Source organism: Amblyomma maculatum, chromosome 5 (genome assembly GCF_055883805.1).
Source record: "Amblyomma maculatum isolate TAMU_Amacu chromosome 5, ASM5588380v1, whole genome shotgun sequence".
NCBI classification, from domain to species: domain Eukaryota; kingdom Metazoa; phylum Arthropoda; class Arachnida; order Ixodida; family Ixodidae; genus Amblyomma; species Amblyomma maculatum.
In genome coordinates this window covers 8360588-8384215 of record NC_139348.1, presented here as the reverse complement: position 1 = coordinate 8384215, position 23628 = coordinate 8360588, and positions in this window count along the sequence as shown.

Here is a 23628-nt window from a genome sequence, read left to right as displayed (position 1 = left end):
CTGCGATCAGAGACATGGAGGCAAGTCAGGATCTACCGCGACCACATCAGATTGATCTGCTCTTCGGCGCTAGGAGAAAGACAAAGTAAGCACATGGTCAAATATTTTGTAGAATCGGCGGAAGTGTTGGCGGAAAGCAAGTGGGCTGGATCTTTTAGAAATCTGCCAAGAAAGAAGAAACTGAAACGCGACCCAGATGCGCCTAACGCGTTCAACTACTCGGGATGCGAAATCCCGTCTGCGATTCTCGACACGTTGAATAAGGGACCCAAATATGCCGTTCGGCCAACCCTCAAGCCATTGGAAGTTCTAGGCATGATTCGCTTCATTGCAAACAGAGCTCAATCAGAAGACAAGAATGCATGCGTCAAAGAGGCGTTATTGAGCACAAATGAAAGAAGCAAGAAAAAGGATGCCGGAGTAGCTCCGAAGAAAACGGTTGATTTTCTACGTAATAAAGGACTGAAGCTTTTGATGGCAGACAAGACAGGAGGCTTTGCTGTAGTGGAAGCAGGTGACTACCAGGCAAAAGCTTTGGATGCGATCTCAAAAAATTTTACCAGGCAAGAGCATCTCAACGAGAGAAGCCTAAGAAAAAACCGCAACCAAGCCGCAAAGCTATGCGAGAATGCAGGCCTGGAAAAACTCGCTAAAGCAGTAAAGGACAGCAAGAAACTTACTCTGAGACCATTCTTCTCAATTAAGACGCACAAACCAGGAGCACCATTCCGAACTATAGTTGAGGATAAGGGCACCTGGCAAAGGAACATAGCGGTATACCTCCAGTGCCATATGAACAAGCTTCCAGTGAATGACCCGTTTGTCATCAGAAATTCGAACGAAGTCATCAAATACCTGAACGGACAACCCAGTGTGACTTGTTTCTCCATTGACGTGACAGACCTTTTCTACTGTGTACCGCAAGAGCAGGTTCTGGAATGCGTTGAAGAGTGCATTGGAGAATTTGGCTGCGTGAAGTTTATGAATGAGAGCGGCATTAGTACGACTGATTTCCTTGCTCTGCTGAAAGCATACCTTTCATCACTGTGTGTTGAGTTTAATGGCGCTGTCTTCTCTCAAAATGACGGAATTTGCATAGGATCTGCTGTTGCCCCCGTTCTCTGTGACATCTTCCTTGCCAGAGGGGACAGAGAGCTGGAAAAAACATTGGTACCGCTTGGTGTTACTAAATGCTTCCGTTATGTGGACGACTTTTTGGTTTGTGCAGATAAAACCTCAGCCACGCCGAACTTATTAGGAAAAACTTTAGAACAGTTCAAAAGAGCCCACAAGGGGCTCACATTTACTCATGAGGTACCTGCAAACAACAACCTACAGTTCCTTGATCTAGCTCTCACTCTTGAACCACATTTATGCTGGCAGTACAAAACGCGCAACGAGAAAGGTCTACTACCGTATGACTCGTCCCATTCAAAGCTGATCAAACGAAATATGGCCATGTCATATTTAGACCAGGCCATAAAGAAATCATGTAGCCACAAGATGCAAGAAAGCTTCCATTTGCAGGCAACACGGCTGAGAAAAGCAGGCTATCCGACACCATTGCTCGTTTCAGTGGCGGAAAAAATAATGAGAAGGCCAGTACGAATAAGGGACCAAGACAATGTCAAAGAAAAGAAGAGGCCAGTGGTTATCCCATACGTCCATGCACTTCCCCACAACCTGAAAAAGGTTGCACAAAGACACGACGTAAAAGTCGTTTTTTCCGCACCCAAAAAATTGAAAGCTATGTGCGCGAAAGTAAATGAAGAATACAGTGCCGAGAAAGAGGAGTCATGTGGCGTCAGACACGAGACAAAGTTCGTGGAATGCCGCGAAGGTGTAGTATATAAGATACCGCTATCATGCGGGCGGACGTATGTTGGCCAGACAGGTAGGTGCGTCAATGAGAGGCTCAGAGAACATAGGCGCAACTGCGGTCTTGTCAACTCACCGGGAAATCTGGCAGCTCACTGCGCCAGATGCCAAAAAGAATGCACACCTAACTTTCGGCAGACAGCAATACTGCTCAGTTCAAGGGAGAAACTAATCAGAGAACTGTGGGAAGCATACTGCATACAATCAGGAAAAGAAGGGCCATGTGTAAGCGTACCTTCTATCGAGCTTTCTAATCAAGAAAAAGAATTTTTGGAAATATAATAACAAGCAGCCAAGTCAGAAGGATAAGGCATGTTCTTTAATGCTGGACAGAACGTTAAAAGATATGTTGCCTTGACGATGTGATCGCAGAATTTTTGTTTTATGTTTTAATTTTGTTTTTTGTTTTGACAATGCCTATACATACATGCACCCAGAAATAAACCTGCAGTTGATAGTTTGCGCACATCTGTTCTGTGTCGTCTCCGATTGTGTCCCAGTTCCTACGTAAGCGCAACAATGCGCAGGAATAACAACCACCAACTAGCCCAATTTGAAACTCTCCTAATGTTTATTTCGTGTACATCGGGCCTTAACATACCACATGTGTCACCGTTCATCCGCATAAGGTTTTTCATCGAACTCATTGCCGAGGCAAGATGTCGAACAAGAACCCTCACCTACGCTGTCACCCATGGATTGACAACCGAAGTTATTTCCGCTCTCTTTGGCTGGATGGCCCCGACAGAATCAACGTGTCGACGCCTGTGCAAGGTACTGCGATCAGAGACATGGAGGCAAGTCAGGATCTACCGCGATCACATCAGATTGATCTGCTCTTCGGCGCTAGGAGAAAGACAAAGTAAGCACATGGTCAAATACTTTGTAGAATCGGCGGAAGTGTTGGCGGAACGCAAGTGGGCTGGATCTTTTAGAAATCTGCCAAGAAAGAAGAAACTGAAACGCGACCCAGATGCGCCTAACGCGTTCAACTACTCGGGATGCGAAATCCCGTCTACGATTCTCGACACGTTGAATAAGGGACCCAAATATGCCGTTCGGCCAACCCTCAAGCCATTGGAAGTTCTAGGCATGATTCGCTTCATTGCAAACAGAGCTCAATCAGAAGACAAGAATGCATGCGTCAAAGAGGCGTTATTGAGCACAAATGAAAGAAGCAAGAAAAAGGATGCCGGAGTAGCTCCGAAGAAAACGGTTGATTTTCTACGTAATAAAGGACTGAAGCTTTTGATGGCAGACAAGACAGGAGGCTTTGCTGTAGTGGAAGCAGGTGACTACCAGGCAAAAGCTTTGGATGCGATCTCAAAAAATTTTACCAGGCAAGAGCATCTCAACGAGAGAAGCCTAAGAAAAAACCGCAACCAAGCCGCAAAGCTATGCGAGAATGCAGGCCTGGAAAAACTCGCTAAAGCAGTAAAGGACAGCAAGAAACTTACTCTGAGACCATTCTTCTCAATTAAGACGCACAAACCAGGAGCACCATTCCGAACTATAGTTGAGGATAAGGGCACCTGGCAAAGGAACATAGCGGTATACCTCCAGTGCCATATGAACAAGCTTCCAGTGAATGACCCGTTTGTCATCAGAAATTCGAACGAAGTCATCAAATACCTGAACGGACAACCCAGTGTGACTTGTTTCTCCATTGACGTGACAGACCTTTTCTACTGTGTACCGCAAGAGCAGGTTCTGGAATGCGTTGAAGAGTGCATTGGAGAATTTGGCTGCGTGAAGTTTATGAATGAGAGCGGCATTAGTACGACTGATTTCCTTGCTCTGCTGAAAGCATACCTTTCATCATTGTGTGTTGAGTTTAATGGCGCTGTCTTCTCTCAAAATGACGGAATTTGCATACGATCTGCTGTTGCCCCCGTTCTCTGTGACATCTTCCTTGCCAGAGGGGACAGAGAGCTGGAAAAAACATTGGTACCGCTTGGTGTTACTAAATGCTTTCGTTATGTGGACGACTTTTTGGTTTGTGCAGATAAAACCTCAGCCACGCCGAACTTATTAGGAAAAACTTTAGAGCAGTTCAAAAGAGCCCACAAGGGGCTCACATTTACTCATGAGGTACCTGCAAACAACAACCTACAGTTCCTTGATCTAGCTCTCACTCTTGAACCACATTTATGCTGGCAGTACAAAACGCGCAACGAGAAAGGTCTACTACCGTATGACTCGTCCCATTCAAAGCTGATCAAACGAAATATGGCCATGTCATATTTAGACCAGGCCATAAAGAAATCATGTAGCCACAAGATGCAAGAAAGCTTCCATTTGCAGGCAACACGGCTGAGAAAAGCAGGCTATCCGACACCATTGCTCGTTTCAGTGGCGGAAAAAATAATGAGAAGGCCAGTACGAATAAGGGACCAAGACAATGTCAAAGAAAAGAAGAGGCCAGTGGTTATCCCATACGTCCATGCACTTCCCCACAACCTGAAAAAGGTTGCACAAAGACACGACGTAAAAGTCGTTTTTTCCGCACCCAAAAAATTGAAAGCTATGTGCGCGAAAGTAAATGAAGAATACAGTGCCGAGAAAGAGGAGTCATGTGGCGTCAGACACGAGACAAAGTTCGTGGAATGCCGCGAAGGTGTAGTATATAAGATACCGCTATCATGCGGGCGGACGTATGTTGGCCAGAGAGGTAGGTGCGTCAATGAGAGGCTCAGAGAAAATAGGCGCAACTGCGGTCTTGTCAACTCACCGGGAAATCTGGCAGCTCACTGCGCCAGATGCCAAAAAGAATGCACACCTAACTTTCGGCAGACAGCAATACTGCTCAGTTCAAGGGAGAAACTAATCAGAGAACTGTGGGAAGCATACTGCATACAATCAGGAAAAGAAGGGCCATGTGTAAGCGTACCTTCTATCGAGCTTTCTAATCAAGAAAAAGAATTTTTGGAAATATAATAACAAGCAGCCAAGTCAGAAGGATAAGGCATGTTCTTTAATGCTGGACAGAACGTTAAAAGATATGTTGCCTTGACGATGTGATCGCGGAATTTTTGTTTTATGTTTTAATTTTGTTTTTTGTTTTGACAATGCCTATACATACATGCACCCAGAAATAAACCTGCAGTTGATAGTTTGCGCACATCTGTTCTGTGTCGTCTCCGATTGTGTCCCAGTTCCTACGTAAGCGCAACAATGCGCAGGAATAACAACCACCAACTAGCCCAATTTGAAACTCTCCTAATGTTTATTTCGTGTACATCGGGCCTTAACATACCACATGTGTCACCGTTCATCCGCATAAGGTTTTTCATCGAACTCATTGCCGAGGCAAGATGTCGAACAAGAACCCTCACCTACGCTGTCACCCATGGATTGACAACCGAAGTTATTTCCGCTCTCTTTGGCTGGATGGCCCCGACAGAATCAACGTGTCGACGCCTGTGCAAGGTACTGCGATCAGAGACATGGAGGCAAGTCAGGATCTACCGCGACCACATCAGATTGATCTGCTCTTCGGCGCTAGGAGAAAGACAAAGTAAGCACATGGTCAAATACTTTGTAGAATCGGCGGAAGTGTTGGCGGAACGCAAGTGGGCTGGATCTTTTAGAAATCTGCCAAGAAAGAAGAAACTGAAACGCGACCCAGATGCGCCTAACGCGTTCAACTACTCGGGATGCGAAATCCCGTCTACGATTCTCGACACGTTGAATAAGGGACCCAAATATGCCGTTCGGCCAACCCTCAAGCCATTGGAAGTTCTAGGCATGATTCGCTCCATTGCAAACAGAGCTCAATCAGAAGACAAGAATGCATGCGTCAAAGAGGCGTTATTGAGCACAAATGAAAGAAGCAAGAAAAAGGATGCCGGAGTAGCTCCGAAGAAAACGGTTGATTTTCTACGTAATAAAGGACTGAAGCTTTTGATGGCAGACAAGACAGGAGGCTTTGCTGTAGTGGAAGCAGGTGACTACCAGGCAAAAGCTTTGGATGCGATCTCAAAAAATTTTACCAGGCAAGAGCATCTCAACGAGAGAAGCCTAAGAAAAAACCGCAACCAAGCCGCAAAGCTATGCGAGAATGCAGGCCTGGAAAAACTCGCTAAAGCAGTAAAGGACAGCAAGAAACTTACTCTGAGACCATTCTTCTCAATTAAGACGCACAAACCAGGAGCACCATTCCGAACTATAGTTGAGGATAAGGGCACCTGGCAAAGGAACATAGCGGTATACCTCCAGTGCCATATGAACAAGCTTCCAGTGAATGACCCGTTTGTCATCAGAAATTCGAACGAAGTCATCAAATACCTGAACGGACAACCCAGTGTGACTTGTTTCTCCATTGACGTGACAGACCTTTTCTACTGTGTACCGCAAGAGCAGGTTCTGGAATGCGTTGAAGAGTGCATTGGAGAATTTGGCTGCGTGAAGTTTATGAATGAGAGCGGCATTAGTACGACTGATTTCCTTGCTCTGCTGAAAGCATACCTTTCATCACTGTGTGTTGAGTTTAATGGCGCTGTCTTCTCTCAAAATGACGGAATTTGCATAGGATCTGCTGTTGCCCCCGTTCTCTGTGACATCTTCCTTGCCAGAGGGGACAGAGAGCTGGAAAAAACATTGGTACCGCTTGGTGTTACTAAATGCTTCCGTTATGTGGACGACTTTTTGGTTTGTGCAGATAAAACCTCAGCCACGCCGAACTTATTAGGAAAAACTTTAGAACAGTTCAAAAGAGCCCACAAGGGGCTCACATTTACTCATGAGGTACCTGCAAACAACAACCTACAGTTCCTTGATCTAGCTCTCACTCTTGAACCACATTTATGCTGGCAGTACAAAACGCGCAACGAGAAAGGTCTACTACCGTATGACTCGTCCCATTCAAAGCTGATCAAACGAAATATGGCCATGTCATATTTAGACCAGGCCATAAAGAAATCATGTAGCCACAAGATGCAAGAAAGCTTCCATTTGCAGGCAACACGGCTGAGAAAAGCAGGCTATCCGACACCATTGCTCGTTTCAGTGGCGGAAAAAATAATGAGAAGGCCAGTACGAATAAGGGACCAAGACAATGTCAAAGAAAAGAAGAGGCCAGTGGTTATCCCATACGTCCATGCACTTCCCCACAACCTGAAAAAGGTTGCACAAAGACACGACGTAAAAGTCGTTTTTTCCGCACCCAAAAAATTGAAAGCTATGTGCGCGAAAGTAAATGAAGAATACAGTGCCGAGAAAGAGGAGTCATGTGGCGTCAGACACGAGACAAAGTTCGTGGAATGCCGCGAAGGTGTAGTATATAAGATACCGCTATCATGCGGGCGGACGTATGTTGGCCAGACAGGTAGGTGCGTCAATGAGAGGCTCAGAGAACATAGGCGCAACTGCGGTCTTGTCAACTCACCGGGAAATCTGGCAGCTCACTGCGCCAGATGCCAAAAAGAATGCACACCTAACTTTCGGCAGACAGCAATACTGCTCAGTTCAAGGGAGAAACTAATCAGAGAACTGTGGGAAGCATACTGCATACAATCAGGAAAAGAAGGGCCATGTGTAAGCGTACCTTCTATCGAGCTTTCTAATCAAGAAAAAGAATTTTTGGAAATATAATAACAAGCAGCCAAGTCAGAAGGATAAGGCATGTTCTTTAATGCTGGACAGAACGTTAAAAGATATGTTGCCTTGACGATGTGATCGCAGAATTTTTGTTTTATGTTTTAATTTTGTTTTTTGTTTTGACAATGCCTATACATACATGCACCCAGAAATAAACCTGCAGTTGATAGTTTGCGCACATCTGTTCTGTGTCGTCTCCGATTGTGTCCCAGTTCCTACGTAAGCGCAACAATGCGCAGGAATAACAACCACCAACTAGCCCAATTTGAAACTCTCCTAATGTTTATTTCGTGTACATCGGGCCTTAACATACCACATGTGTCACCGTTCATCCGCATAAGGTTTTTCATCGAACTCATTGCCGAGGCAAGATGTCGAACAAGAACCCTCACCTACGCTGTCACCCATGGATTGACAACCGAAGTTATTTCCGCTCTCTTTGGCTGGATGGCCCCGACAGAATCAACGTGTCGACGCCTGTGCAAGGTACTGCGATCAGAGACATGGAGGCAAGTCAGGATCTACCGCGATCACATCAGATTGATCTGCTCTTCGGCGCTAGGAGAAAGACAAAGTAAGCACATGGTCAAATACTTTGTAGAATCGGCGGAAGTGTTGGCGGAACGCAAGTGGGCTGGATCTTTTAGAAATCTGCCAAGAAAGAAGAAACTGAAACGCGACCCAGATGCGCCTAACGCGTTCAACTACTCGGGATGCGAAATCCCGTCTACGATTCTCGACACGTTGAATAAGGGACCCAAATATGCCGTTCGGCCAACCCTCAAGCCATTGGAAGTTCTAGGCATGATTCGCTTCATTGCAAACAGAGCTCAATCAGAAGACAAGAATGCATGCGTCAAAGAGGCGTTATTGAGCACAAATGAAAGAAGCAAGAAAAAGGATGCCGGAGTAGCTCCGAAGAAAACGGTTGATTTTCTACGTAATAAAGGACTGAAGCTTTTGATGGCAGACAAGACAGGAGGCTTTGCTGTAGTGGAAGCAGGTGACTACCAGGCAAAAGCTTTGGATGCGATCTCAAAAAATTTTACCAGGCAAGAGCATCTCAACGAGAGAAGCCTAAGAAAAAACCGCAACCAAGCCGCAAAGCTATGCGAGAATGCAGGCCTGGAAAAACTCGCTAAAGCAGTAAAGGACAGCAAGAAACTTACTCTGAGACCATTCTTCTCAATTAAGACGCACAAACCAGGAGCACCATTCCGAACTATAGTTGAGGATAAGGGCACCTGGCAAAGGAACATAGCGGTATACCTCCAGTGCCATATGAACAAGCTTCCAGTGAATGACCCGTTTGTCATCAGAAATTCGAACGAAGTCATCAAATACCTGAACGGACAACCCAGTGTGACTTGTTTCTCCATTGACGTGACAGACCTTTTCTACTGTGTACCGCAAGAGCAGGTTCTGGAATGCGTTGAAGAGTGCATTGGAGAATTTGGCTGCGTGAAGTTTATGAATGAGAGCGGCATTAGTACGACTGATTTCCTTGCTCTGCTGAAAGCATACCTTTCATCATTGTGTGTTGAGTTTAATGGCGCTGTCTTCTCTCAAAATGACGGAATTTGCATACGATCTGCTGTTGCCCCCGTTCTCTGTGACATCTTCCTTGCCAGAGGGGACAGAGAGCTGGAAAAAACATTGGTACCGCTTGGTGTTACTAAATGCTTTCGTTATGTGGACGACTTTTTGGTTTGTGCAGATAAAACCTCAGCCACGCCGAACTTATTAGGAAAAACTTTAGAGCAGTTCAAAAGAGCCCACAAGGGGCTCACATTTACTCATGAGGTACCTGCAAACAACAACCTACAGTTCCTTGATCTAGCTCTCACTCTTGAACCACATTTATGCTGGCAGTACAAAACGCGCAACGAGAAAGGTCTACTACCGTATGACTCGTCCCATTCAAAGCTGATCAAACGAAATATGGCCATGTCATATTTAGACCAGGCCATAAAGAAATCATGTAGCCACAAGATGCAAGAAAGCTTCCATTTGCAGGCAACACGGCTGAGAAAAGCAGGCTATCCGACACCATTGCTCGTTTCAGTGGCGGAAAAAATAATGAGAAGGCCAGTACGAATAAGGGACCAAGACAATGTCAAAGAAAAGAAGAGGCCAGTGGTTATCCCATACGTCCATGCACTTCCCCACAACCTGAAAAAGGTTGCACAAAGACACGACGTAAAAGTCGTTTTTTCCGCACCCAAAAAATTGAAAGCTATGTGCGCGAAAGTAAATGAAGAATACAGTGCCGAGAAAGAGGAGTCATGTGGCGTCAGACACGAGACAAAGTTCGTGGAATGCCGCGAAGGTGTAGTATATAAGATACCGCTATCATGCGGGCGGACGTATGTTGGCCAGAGAGGTAGGTGCGTCAATGAGAGGCTCAGAGAACATAGGCGCAACTGCGGTCTTGTCAACTCACCGGGAAATCTGGCAGCTCACTGCGCCAGATGCCAAAAAGAATGCACACCTAACTTTCGGCAGACAGCAATACTGCTCAGTTCAAGGGAGAAACTAATCAGAGAACTGTGGGAAGCATACTGCATACAATCAGGAAAAGAAGGGCCATGTGTAAGCGTACCTTCTATCGAGCTTTCTAATCAAGAAAAAGAATTTTTGGAAATATAATAACAAGCAGCCAAGTCAGAAGGATAAGGCATGTTCTTTAATGCTGGACAGAACGTTAAAAGATATGTTGCCTTGACGATGTGATCGCGGAATTTTTGTTTTATGTTTTAATTTTGTTTTTTGTTTTGACAATGCCTATACATACATGCACCCAGAAATAAACCTGCAGTTGATAGTTTGCGCACATCTGTTCTGTGTCGTCTCCGATTGTGTCCCAGTTCCTACGTAAGCGCAACAATGCGCAGGAATAACAACCACCAACTAGCCCAATTTGAAACTCTCCTAATGTTTATTTCGTGTACATCGGGCCTTAACATACCACATGTGTCACCGTTCATCCGCATAAGGTTTTTCATCGAACTCATTGCCGAGGCAAGATGTCGAACAAGAACCCTCACCTACGCTGTCACCCATGGATTGACAACCGAAGTTATTTCCGCTCTCTTTGGCTGGATGGCCCCGACAGAATCAACGTGTCGACGCCTGTGCAAGGTACTGCGATCAGAGACATGGAGGCAAGTCAGGATCTACCGCGACCACATCAGATTGATCTGCTCTTCGGCGCTAGGAGAAAGACAAAGTAAGCACATGGTCAAATACTTTGTAGAATCGGCGGAAGTGTTGGCGGAACGCAAGTGGGCTGGATCTTTTAGAAATCTGCCAAGAAAGAAGAAACTGAAACGCGACCCAGATGCGCCTAACGCGTTCAACTACTCGGGATGCGAAATCCCGTCTACGATTCTCGACACGTTGAATAAGGGACCCAAATATGCCGTTCGGCCAACCCTCAAGCCATTGGAAGTTCTAGGCATGATTCGCTCCATTGCAAACAGAGCTCAATCAGAAGACAAGAATGCATGCGTCAAAGAGGCGTTATTGAGCACAAATGAAAGAAGCAAGAAAAAGGATGCCGGAGTAGCTCCGAAGAAAACGGTTGATTTTCTACGTAATAAAGGACTGAAACTTTTGATGGCAGACAAGACAGGAGGCTTTGCTGTAGTGGAAGCAGGTGACTACCAGGCAAAATCTTTGGATGCGATCTCAAAAAATTTTACCAGGCAAGAGCATCTCAACGAGAGAAGCCTAAGAAAAAACCGCAACCAAGCCGCAAAGCTATGCGAGAATGCAGGCCTGGAAAAACTCGCTAAAGCAGTAAAGGACAGCAAGAAACTTACTCTGAGACCATTCTTCTCAATTAAGACGCACAAACCAGGAGCACCATTCCGAACTATAGTTGAGGATAAGGGCACCTGGCAAAGGAACATAGCGGTATACCTCCAGTGCCATATGAACAAGCTTCCAGTGAATGACCCGTTTGTCATCAGAAATTCGAACGAAGTCATCAAATACCTGAACGGACAACCCAGTGTGACTTGTTTCTCCATTGACGTGACAGACCTTTTCTACTGTGTACCGCAAGAGCAGGTTCTGGAATGCGTTGAAGAGTGCATTGGAGAATTTGGCTGCGTGAAGTTTATGAATGAGAGCGGCATTAGTACGACTGATTTCCTTGCTCTGCTGAAAGCATACCTTTCATCATTGTGTGTTGAGTTTAATGGCGCTGTCTTCTCTCAAAATGACGGAATTTGCATACGATCTGCTGTTGCCCCCGTTCTCTGTGACATCTTCCTTGCCAGAGGGGACAGAGAGCTGGAAAAAACATTGGTACCGCTTGGTGTTACTAAATGCTTCCGTTATGTGGACGACTTTTTGGTTTGTGCAGATAAAACCTCAGCCACGCCGAACTTATTAGGAAAAACTTTAGAGCAGTTCAAAAGAGCCCACAAGGGGCTCACATTTACTCATGAGGTACCTGCAAACAACAACCTACAGTTCCTTGATCTAGCTCTCACTCTTGAACCACATTTATGCTGGCAGTACAAAACGCGCAACGAGAAAGGTCTACTACCGTATGACTCGTCCCATTCAAAGCTGATCAAACGAAATATGGCCATGTCATATTTAGACCAGGCCATAAAGAAATCATGTAGCCACAAGATGTAAGAAAGCTTCCATTTGCAGGCAACACGGCTGAGAAAAGCAGGCTATCCGACACCATTGCTCGTTTCAGTGGCGGAAAAAATAATGAGAAGGCCAGTACGAATAAGGGACCAAGACAATGTCAAAGAAAAGAAGAGGCCAGTGGTTATCCCATACGTCCATGCACTTCCCCACAACCTGAAAAAGGTTGCACAAAGACACGACGTAAAAGTCGTTTTTTCCGCACCCAAAAAATTGAAAGCTATGTGCGCGAAAGTAAATGAAGAATACAGTGCCGAGAAAGAGGAGTCATGTGGCGTCAGACACGAGACAAGGTTCGTGGAATGCCGCGAAGGTGTAGTATATAAGATACCGCTATCATGCGGGCGGACGTATGTTGGCCAGAGAGGTAGGTGCGTCAATGAGAGGCTCAGAGAACATAGGCGCAACTGCGGTCTTGTCAACTCACCGGGAAATCTGGCAGCTCACTGCGCCAGATGCCAAAAAGAATGCACACCTAACTTTCGGCAGACAGCAATACTGCTCAGTTCAAGGGAGAAACTAATCAGAGAACTGTGGGAAGCATACTGCATACAATCAGGAAAAGAAGGGCCATGTGTAAGCGTACCTTCTATCGAGCTTTCTAATCAAGAAAAAGAATTTTTGGAAATATAATAACAAGCAGCCAAGTCAGAAGGATAAGGCATGTTCTTTAATGCTGGACAGAACGTTAAAAGATATGTTGCCTTGACGATGTGATCGCGGAATTTTTGTTTTATGTTTTAATTTTGTTTTTTGTTTTGACAATGCCTATACATACATGCACCCAGAAATAAACCTGCAGTTGATAGTTTGCGCACATCTGTTCTGTGTCGTCTCCGATTGTGTCCCAGTTCCTACGTAAGCGCATCAATGCACAGGCATATCGGGGAGGAACTAGACAGCGAATCGTTCCACTTCGGGACAGCGTGACTGGAAGGACGATCACTGCCAGGCTTCTTGGAGACTGCGCTGCTACCGCTAGACCGCTATAAAAACAGTCGTTCTCCCGGCTCACCTTCGCTGTCGGCGTCAACCCTTGTGTCCCAAAGGGACTGCTATTTTTGTGTACGAAAGGCAAATGACTCGGACGGCCAGCTGATACCATTATCCTGCGCATATCGGGGAGGAACTAGACAGCGAATCGTTCCACTTCGGGACAGCGTGACTGGAAGGACGATCACTGCCAGGCTTCTTGGAGACTGCGCTGCTACCGCTAGACCGCTATAAAAACAGTCGTTCTCCCGGCTCACCTTCGCTGTCGGCGTCAACCCTTGTGTCCCAAAGGGACTGCTATTTTTGTGTACGAAAGGCAAATGACTCGGACGGCCAGCTGATACCATTATCCTGCGCATATCGGGGAGGAACTAGACAGCGAATCGTTCCACTTCGGGACAGCGTGACTGGAAGGACGATCACTGCCAGGCTTCTTGGAGACTGCGCTGCTACCGCTAGACCGCTATAAAAACAGTCGTTCTCCCGGCTCACCTTCGCTGTCGGCGTCAACCCTTGTGTCCCAAAGGGACTGCTATTTTTGTGTACGAAAGGCAAATGACTCGGACGGCCAGTTGATACCATTATCCTGCGCATATCGGGGAGGAACTAGACAGCGAATCGTTCCACTTCGGGACAGCGTGACTGGAAGGACGATCACTGCCAGGCTTCTTGGAGACTGCGCTGCTACCGCTAGACCGCTATAAAAACAGTCGTTCTCCCGGCTCACCTTCGCTGTCGGCGTCAACCCTTGTGTCCCAAAGGGACTGCTATTTTTGTGTACGAAAGGCAAATGACTCGGACGGCCAGCTGATACCATTATCCTGCGCATATCGGGGAGGAACTAGACAGCGAATCGTTCCACTTCGGGACAGCGTGACTGGAAGGACGATCACTGCCAGGCTTCTTGGAGACTGTGCTGCTACCGCTAGACCGCTATAAAAACAGTCGTTCTCCCGGCTCACCTTCGCTGTCGGCGTCAACCCTTGTGTCCCAAAGGGATTGCTATATTTGTGTACGACAGGCAAATGACTCGGACGGCCAGCTGATACCATTATCCTGCGCATATCGGGGAGGAACTAGACAGCGAATCGTTCCACTTCGGGACAGCGTGACTGGAAGGACGATCACTGCCAGGCTTCTTGGAGACTGTGCTGCTACCGCTAGACCGCTATAAAAACAGTCGTTCTCCCGGCTCACCTTCGCTGTCGGCGTCAATCCTTGTGTCCCAAAGGGATTGCTATTTTTGTGTACGACAGGCAAATGACTCGGACGGCCAGCTGATACCATTATCCTGCGCATATCGGGGAGGAACTAGACAGCGAATCGTTCCACTTCGGGACAGCGTGACTGGAAGGACGATCACTGCCAGGCTTCTTGGAGACTGTGCTGCTACCGCTAGACCGCTATAAAAACAGTCGTTCTCCCGGCTCACCTTCGCTGTCGGCGTCAACCCTTGTGTCCCAAAGGGATTGCTATATTTGTGTACGACAGGCAAATGACTCGGACGGCCAGCTGATACCATTATCCTGCGCATATCGGGGAGGAACTAGACAGCGAATCGTTCCACTTCGGGACAGCGTGACTGGAAGGACGATCACTGCCAGGCTTCTTGGAGACTGTGCTGCTACCGCTAGACCGCTATAAAAACAGTCGTTCTCCCGGCTCACCTTCGCTGTCGGCGTCAACCCTTGTGTCCCAAAGGGATTGCTATATTTGTGTACGACAGGCAAATGACTCGGACGGCCAGCTGATACCATTATCCTGCGCATATCGGGGAGGAACTAGACAGCGAATCGTTCCACTTCGGGACAGCGTGACTGGAAGGATGATCACTGCCAGGCTTCTTGGAGACTGTGCTGCTACCGCTAGACCGCTATAAAAACAGTCGTTCTCCCGGCTCACCTTCGCTGTCGGCGTCAACCCTTGTGTCCCAAAGGGATTGCTATTTTTGTGTACGACAGGCAAATGACTCGGACGGCCAGCTGATACCATTATCCTGCGCATATCGGGGAGGAACTAGACAGCGAATCGTTCCACTTCGGGACAGCGTGACTGGAAGGACGATCACTGCCAGGCTTCTTGGAGACTGTGCTGCTACCGCTAGACCGCTATAAAAACAGTCGTTCTCCCGGCTCACCTTCGCTGTCGGCGTCAACCCCTTTGTCGCAAAGGGATTGCTATCTTTGTGTACGACAGGCAAATGACTCGGACGGCCAGCTGATACCATTATCCTGCGCATATCGGGGAGGAACTAGACAGCGAATCGTTCCACTTCGGGACAGCGTGACTGGAAGGACGATCACTGCCAGGCTTCTTGGAGACTGTGCTGCTACCGCTAGACCGCTATAAAAACAGTCGTTCTCCCGGCTCACCTTCGCTGTCGGCGTCAACCCTTGTGTCCCAAAGGGATTGCTATTTTTGTGTACGACAGGCAAATGACTCGGACGGCCAGCTGATACCATTATCCTGCGCATATCGGGGAGGAACTAGACAGCGAATCGTTCCACTTCGGGACAGCGTGACTGGAAGGACGATCACTGCCAGGCTTCTTGGAGACTGCGCTGCTACCGCTAGACCGCTATAAAAACAGTCGTTCACGACGGTAGTCAAGCATTTCTTGTAGGAAGTCTGCTACAGATTTTTTGTCGGTGTGCTCTTCATATTTCGGCCCTGCGAGCTGCAAACGGAAGGTGGGTGGTTCAGTTTGTGCCTGTCGCTCAAGCAGCGTAGTTATCCGGCTCAAAACGTCGGTCATATCTGCCGCGGCCGCCCCTTTTTCCTCGTTGTCAGACATTCTGTCAGTCGTGTGGTTGGTTGGCTCGTTACGATTAGTAAGTTTACCTGAGCGTAGAAGCATTAGAAATGGAACTGTCCGAGGAGAAATGTTTGGCCCACAGCTTACGTTCCTTGACGCAGTTGTATCCGGCAAGTTACTGGGGCTGGCTCCGGACGAGGGTGGTTCTCTTGCATTGGCGGTCCTCGCGGCACGGGTGCGTGCTCAAAGTGGCGGGTGACAACTCCCTGAAAGCTAAGAAGAAATCCCGTTGGGCGCCAAATGTGGGCCTCAGCCCTCACTCAGGGGGTTCGTGAGCCGCCACCCAAGCGACAAACGACCGGCAACAACGTGAACAAAAGAAACCGCTTTAATTTTAGCAGTCAAAAATAAACTCTATGATGAAAGGCATGATGAAACGCATGGTGAAAGAAAACAATCTTGCGAGTTGCTGCACAGCACCGTACAAGAAAGCGAGCATCGATAACACGCCACACAACCAGGTGGAAACACAAGAGCCAAGCCGCATGTGGCAAGGCCGGAAAGCGCCTGCGCTGCCGGACAAAAACACGACGCTTCGAAAACGCACACACTCACGTAGAGCTCCCGGCGAACGCCGCTGCCCGGGCCGTCCAGCGTGAAAAAAGCCCCCCGCGGCTGTTTGCTCGTCGCTTATCTAGACGAGCAGCGAGTCACGTGCAACGTTACGCGTCAAAGTCAAGGCTGCCTGACATGCGCAGTAGCGTCGGCGCCGGCCGAGTGCGGCCGGCTGCGTTGTTGCATTGATATGCTCCAAAACAGAGGGGCCGAGGGCCCCACAATATATATATATATATATATATATATATATATATATATATATATATATATATATATATATATAAACTTAAAGTAGGTGACACACGGTAGAAAAACACAACACTTTATTCCGACGTTTCGGCCGGGGTCCGGCCTTTGTCAAGGAATGTAGACAAAATGTAGATATATATATATATATATATATATATATATATTCGTGCAGAACTTTCACGTACAGCTCGTTTATACTCTGATTTCGCAATGCCTGCATGACCGCCGCGGTTTGCATGTTTGCAGGTGCATGCCCGCCAAGTCTCATTAAGGTGAATAGAAATTATTCAGAGAATAAAAATAAAACCATTGGCAAAAGGAAAGAAGGACGTTTTGCTGAGCCAGTTGGTGCAGCATTTCAAAAATGGACGGAGCGCTAACAATTGTGTGTTTCCCATCAATAAAGGATCATTTGTCAGTGAGCGCTTGTCCGTGTTCCCTTCATGTGAATTTGTTGTTAGCGCTTCGTTCATTTTTGGCAATATGAAACATTGCAGCAAGCAGTGAGGACTAAAGAAAGCAAAATCCAGGCCTTAGACATGCACCTATGTAACCTACACCATCCAACTTTCTTAAAGTGTTCCACCACTTATGTCATATGTGGAGTTGTATGTTGTTACATTGGTGATTTATATTTTAGCAATATGTAAGTTACAACGTCTACTCCGTTGCCAGCAGATGTTCAATTTTACGGCAAAAAATCTCGCATCTGAAATGAGAGTCTCTTTGAGTAGGCTTATTTCTCTGCAAGTATACGCCTTGGCATCAACCCCTTAGAAATAGTTTACTCTGTTGAAGTCCTTGACGTTATCTTCTCGGTGCACCTAACATGGAGTAAATATATTTATTCATTTATTTATGGCGCTGAGTTTGCCACACGGCATAAAAGGTGGTGGTATAGCGTCACAGGAATGTGTGGGGTGCAGCCATGTGCAAGAAGTCACACAAACTGCGTGCATAAATGTTGTTTGTTGTCCATAAGTGGAAATGAGAGTCATTACTTGGTGAAAGTCCAGCTTTTTGTAGAATGGTGTTGCGCATATGCGAAGTTCCTGGGCATGTCCATATTAGATGCCGTACAGTGGTGTCGCAAGCCGGTTCTTCGCAGTGTGGGCATTTGTCGGAACAGGAATAGTAGTACTTTGCCACTGGTGTCGAACGGCGGGCGTAAGAGCCACTCCGACCCTCAGCCGTCTCAGAGATACCTCCTCCACCCTTGTTAGATTGGGGGAATTAGAGCACGTGTACGCTGCCTGAGGGATGCGGATGATGTCAAATGGGTCAGGATTGGATCCGGTGGCAAGGAATCATGAATAGGTTGTGACACATCATCTGCATGAGGAAGCACGTCTGCTGTTATGGTATTCAAATTTTTGTTGTCTTGAACCCAGTGAATGGTTATAGTCACTGGGTAACGGTGACAAGCAGCATGTATAGTCTGTGCGACCCTAAGAGTGCCATGGACTTTCTTTAAATGTTTTAAGGCTTCTTTAGAGTGAGTCATTATTTGTACTTGTTTAAACGTAGGGTCGGCAGGTAACGCTTCTATGGCGTTTAAGATAGCTTGCAGTTCGAATGCAAGAGTTGATTTGGCGTCGGTAAGGTCTACTTCTAATAAGCCTCTACTCACCAAGAAGTCTCAGCTCTCATCATCATTCCCAATAACGTCTTGCGCAACACATGATGACTGTATTATTTACACAGATGCAGCCGTAACCCCAACAGGTGGTTCAATTGCTTTTATAAGCCCAACCAACCCTCACCTGAACACCAATCGAAGTTACCTTACTGGAGTAAATATATCAAACATCTTTTTTCTAAAGTAGCCTCAACTGTTGTCTATTAGGGTGTATCCTACCAATAAAAATTAAATTATGCTATTCAAATCATTAGTATCTTCTTTACTGCAATACTGCGTCCTCGTCTGGGGCACAGCTGGTGTCACCTGCCTAACAAATCTGCACTTGCCCCAGAAAAGAGCCTTGCGATGTATGGCTAATGTTCCATACCGCTCTCCTTCAAGTCAGTTATCCTTACGCTATGGCATTACTCCTATTTTTGAATTGTATAATAACAGGCTACTGCTGTCCTATAGATATTTTATAAAATTTGGTAATAACTTCCTCGCACACCTCGCTAATCTAAGAATGAATGATTTCATCCGTCATACCCGACATCGTGAAACTTTGATGGTTCCCCCACCACGGGCAAAATATTTTATGCAATCTTCATCCTTCACTCTCCCTGTTTAGTTAAACCTATTGAAAGAAGCATCCTATGATCGGTCAGGTAAATCCAATACTGAAATTAATTATTTTTGTCATATTTGCGCAAGTGATACGGGTAATTCATTCATATAATATTCAGGTGCTTTTTAGTGTCATTCGACTGTGTGTGTTTATTTGTGTATTTTTCTTTCCTGCAGCTAAATTTGTAGTTGCTCCATACTCGATGAATTCGCATATTTTTTGTAATACTTGCGTTTTTGTAATCTTCATAACTATAAGATAGCCGTACCTGTTAGACGCCAACTTATAAGGAGCCTGGACACATGTCAAGCCGTTCTCACGGCTTTTAGTGCAGCCACCTCCTCTCAAAGGAAATAAACAATTGAATTCAACTGATTAGGAACCTTAGAAAGAGAATGCTTCTGGGTGCACAGAAAATGATGCCAAAAGGAAAAGGGTAAATAGGGACGCTGATGATAGACAGCGTGTAAACTCTATCTACCCAGGGATAATCTTAATTTGTAAAACATTTGGATGATTCAACGGCTTCTGTTATTTCATTACTCCAAAAATAAAATTTATTCTCTGATTTTCAACCTCTTTTAGTCAATAACGTGTTCAGTGCATGTGATTTCTTGCATGAAGCATTGGCATCCTTCAGATGTTGTTACATCACTGAAGACTGTTCTGTAGTACATGAAAAATATTTTCATTCTGGACTACTGTAGTCCTGGCCTTGAAATGCAGATTTTCATTGAAGTACTGCTTAATTGTTATGTGTTTCTAACACTGGACAAAATATAAAACATAAAAGATATGTAATGTGTGGTGTTATTGTGCCTTTACTTTCGGGCGGAGGTTGCAAACACATTTCACTTGGATTCTATTTCTTTTTTTTTTACTGACTTTCTGAACTTCGCAAAAAGGAACTCAGGAAAGCAGCCCTTCGAGATCATTAAAGATCCCAGAGATAAAACTTGGAGACCATGAACAGGAGAGCACCAGCCAACAAAAGCCCTCAAAATTGAGAAACGTTATCCCACTTTGAAAGTTGGCAAAGAGCTGAGCCTTCAGAACTTGAAGCTCTATGAATGTTCTGTTCAAGGAAAACAAACAGTATTTTATAGCCGCTTGGTTGATTTCATTGTTTAGAGCTCATGTTGTGTTATTCAGCGTAACTAGCCGGAGTAATCTGCTGTGCAAGCCAATAATGTTTATAAAGTCCGGGTACTTGTGGATTGCTGCTTCCCTGTGTCATATTTTATTTTGTTGGACTTTGGAGAAATAGTGAGTGGTAACACTATTTAATAACATTGTCACCTTTTCAGAACACAGTCTTTTCAGAAAGATGTTTGTGCTCACGTTGCATAACATAGGCACTCGTGCAACTCTGATACAGCTTAAAAAGGTGGCTCAGTGCGAGTGGAAGGTATGGCCATTCCTTTCAAGAGACATCCTAGAGGAATAGCAGGCCGCCCCAAGTAGGAATCACCTGACACTTTCACAGAAGTCGTCCCGCGCAACACAAACCATATGTTACACTGAAGTCAGAGTCATTTCGCTGTAACAGTGGGCGTCCTGCTGAACCCCTGGAAAGTTGCCGACTGACCACCCTGAAGGAGGCAACGCGGCGTAATTCTAAAGGGTCAATGTGATTCCCGGGGGGTCTTATTACTGTAACAATTAAAGTAATGAATTGCCATCTGACCACCCTGAAGGAGGCGGCAATTTCCTAAGGAGTCGCATTGACGCATTTCCTGGAAGGTCTTTATAGTTTTTCCTCAAATGGAGTCACTGGATAACCCCAAAAGGAGTCGCATATGTGGCAAATTTTACCTCTCCACAAGGAGTTTCCTCTTTTTTCTTAAGAGGGCACGTTTGGAGCTACAAAATACGTTGTCGCGGTGGTGCAACATTACGCCACGTTGGGGTTCCTGCCAAGTTTGCAACACAATGTCGCCAACGACGCTATCATAATTTCCGCACTATCTATAAGGAGGACCGTGGGCAGCAGCAACGCTTACGTATTTCTTCAATGCCGATTCTGCAGCGCTCTCGGAACTCTTTAAAATACCTGCAAAGATACTGGAAAGAAGCTATTATGAACAGAACTACTGAAATACAGACGCATTGTAATGAGATGCATGGATTACAGTGCTAAGCACAGAATGTACTATAGCCGTTTTGCATAATCTCGGCAAAAGAAAGAAAAAAAAAAAACATGAGACAGAAAACAATTTCAAGGGCATAAAACCCAGACACTTAATATTTCCTGAAAATGTTCATAATAACGCGTTCAACAAATTGAATAAAAGGAATGCTTTTAGCGATAAACAGCAAATAAAGTACAAGGACGAGAACATAACACATAGACACGAATGATTGCTGCTCTGAATGAATAGGTTTCAAACAAAAAAACAACAACAAAGAAACGAACAAAAAAGTTTGTGTTTCGTCCTTGTCCTTTCGCACTTTTTGCGCTAAAATGGTTCTTTTTTTTTTTTTGCCTTTAACAATTTTAGCACTTCCGAGCGCCTCGCACTATTACGGACGCCTAGCGGCAAACTAGGGATAGTGTCGACCTGCCCGGTGACCTCCGAGGCACACTCCGCGGGCACGTCGTTTTTGGCCTCTATAAAACGCAGCCGCAGCAGCACGGATTGAACACGGGTGCCCAAGCATAGTGACGAACGGGCTACCGCTGTTGCAGTTCAAGTAAAGCTACCCTGGGCGCTTTACGGACGTGATACAGTCAGTGAATATTTATGTCGCTCTAGTAAATAACTGTCATACATCCTCACGAACCTGCAGAAACATATGTGCAGCAATCAATTCGAATTGTACAGTTTCTGATGTTCTGCAGATCCCGAGCCAACGCACCCATAATGCCTGGGCGTCTTCGTGCCGGATCCTAAGTGAGCGCCTAGGCTGGCTGAATATAGATTTTGGTGCAGCGCGGAGGCGATGTACGCGATTGGAAAGCTGGGCTCTTTGGTGCGTATTTTGTGTCAAAGAAGAGACGAATAGTGACGGTGAAAATTTCCGGAGTCCTGCACTGTGACGTCTCATAGTCTGACCGGCTTTGGGAGGTTAAACTCTGCAAACCAACAAACCATTTGCTGGGAAAATAATTAAAATTTTCTTCAGTTGCCGTAATGTTGCTGTCATTTCTTCTTTTCGGTGTTGTTGGCGTCACTGCGCATGCTAGTGAAGCAGCGCAATGACACAGGACAGGAAAGGGACAAACACAGCGCTGAACTGACAACAAAGGTTTTTTGTTTTTTTTTTTCAGGATGCTAACAGCAGATATATACTTAAGCACCCTAGGAAAAAAGAAACAGAGAGGAGCGGAAAGTTTCAACCCAGTCAATATGCGCATGCAGTTGTTTCGCGTGTACATCGATTATATTATATCAAATAGTTTTGCTTTTTAGACGAGATGGCTACAGAAGGGGTGCTGATACCATTAGCACCCAGCTTCATAATTTCAGATGCTTCGTTAATCTCTCGTGTAAGTTTATCCTTGTGTCTGGTAACTACTTGGCTGTTTTTAAATACTGGAAAGCATGAACAATCACGACAGTGAATACTTATGTGGCGGGCCGCGTTCTTAACGTTGTTTCCATGTTCCCTGAGTCTCTCATTTAGAGAATGGCCGGTTTGGCCGATGTATGGTCCACCACACGTCAACGGAACTGAATAAACTACGTTATCTTGCATGACACATACTTCATCTTGTGGTTTTTCTTGCATTCATGACCAGATTCTGATCTCTTATCCGGGCCATTTACCCTCGCACACAAGCCACTCAGTCTCATAGGTGCCGAAAAAACGTCAACTCCAGCCTTTTCACCTTTTCTCTTCAAATTGTGGGACACAACATGGACATAGGGTATTACTGCCAGGTTTTTTTGTTTGGAATGAGAGACCGCGTTGCCCTTCTCCAGCTTTTTCAAAATCCCTTTTGCTACTGGCGAAGCATCTGAAATCATGAAGCTGGCTGCGAATTGTATCAGCACCCCTTCCGTAGTCATTTCGTTGAAAGAGCACAACTATCTGATATCATATAATCCATGTACACGCGAAAAAACTGCATGCGCATAGTGGCTGGGTTAAAACTTTCCGCTCCTCTCAGTTTCTTTTGTTTTTTCTAGGGAGCTTAAGTGTATATATGCTGTTACCATCATTGGTTGTCAATTCAGCGCTGTCCCTTTCTTCCCCTGGCCTTGTGCCGTTGCGCTGCTTCACTAGATATGAAAGACTTATTCGCCCATCAGTTCATGTTGTACATCTTCAGCAGAGCTGTATTCGCTGTGTTGCCTTCACTTTCCCTCCGTAATTTTACTGACGTTCGGAAGCAGATGCGGAACCGAAGATGCATCTGCGTTACGGCATAACCACAGCCCTATGCAACCACTCATTTATCTTATCGTTTGATTTCTCTTACTAGCAAACTAAACGTGGCAGTTATTCCGCTACTCCTCTTCTGATCCCGTAGCCGGTCCTGTATAACCCTCTGAGAACACGCCTAATGAACAGAAGAGGCAGCGCAAACAACGCTGCACGATTGAGCTGTGCTGCTGGTGCATTTGCGCAGTCCTGCGCCCTTGCAGAGTCTGTTGTACACGTATGAATTTT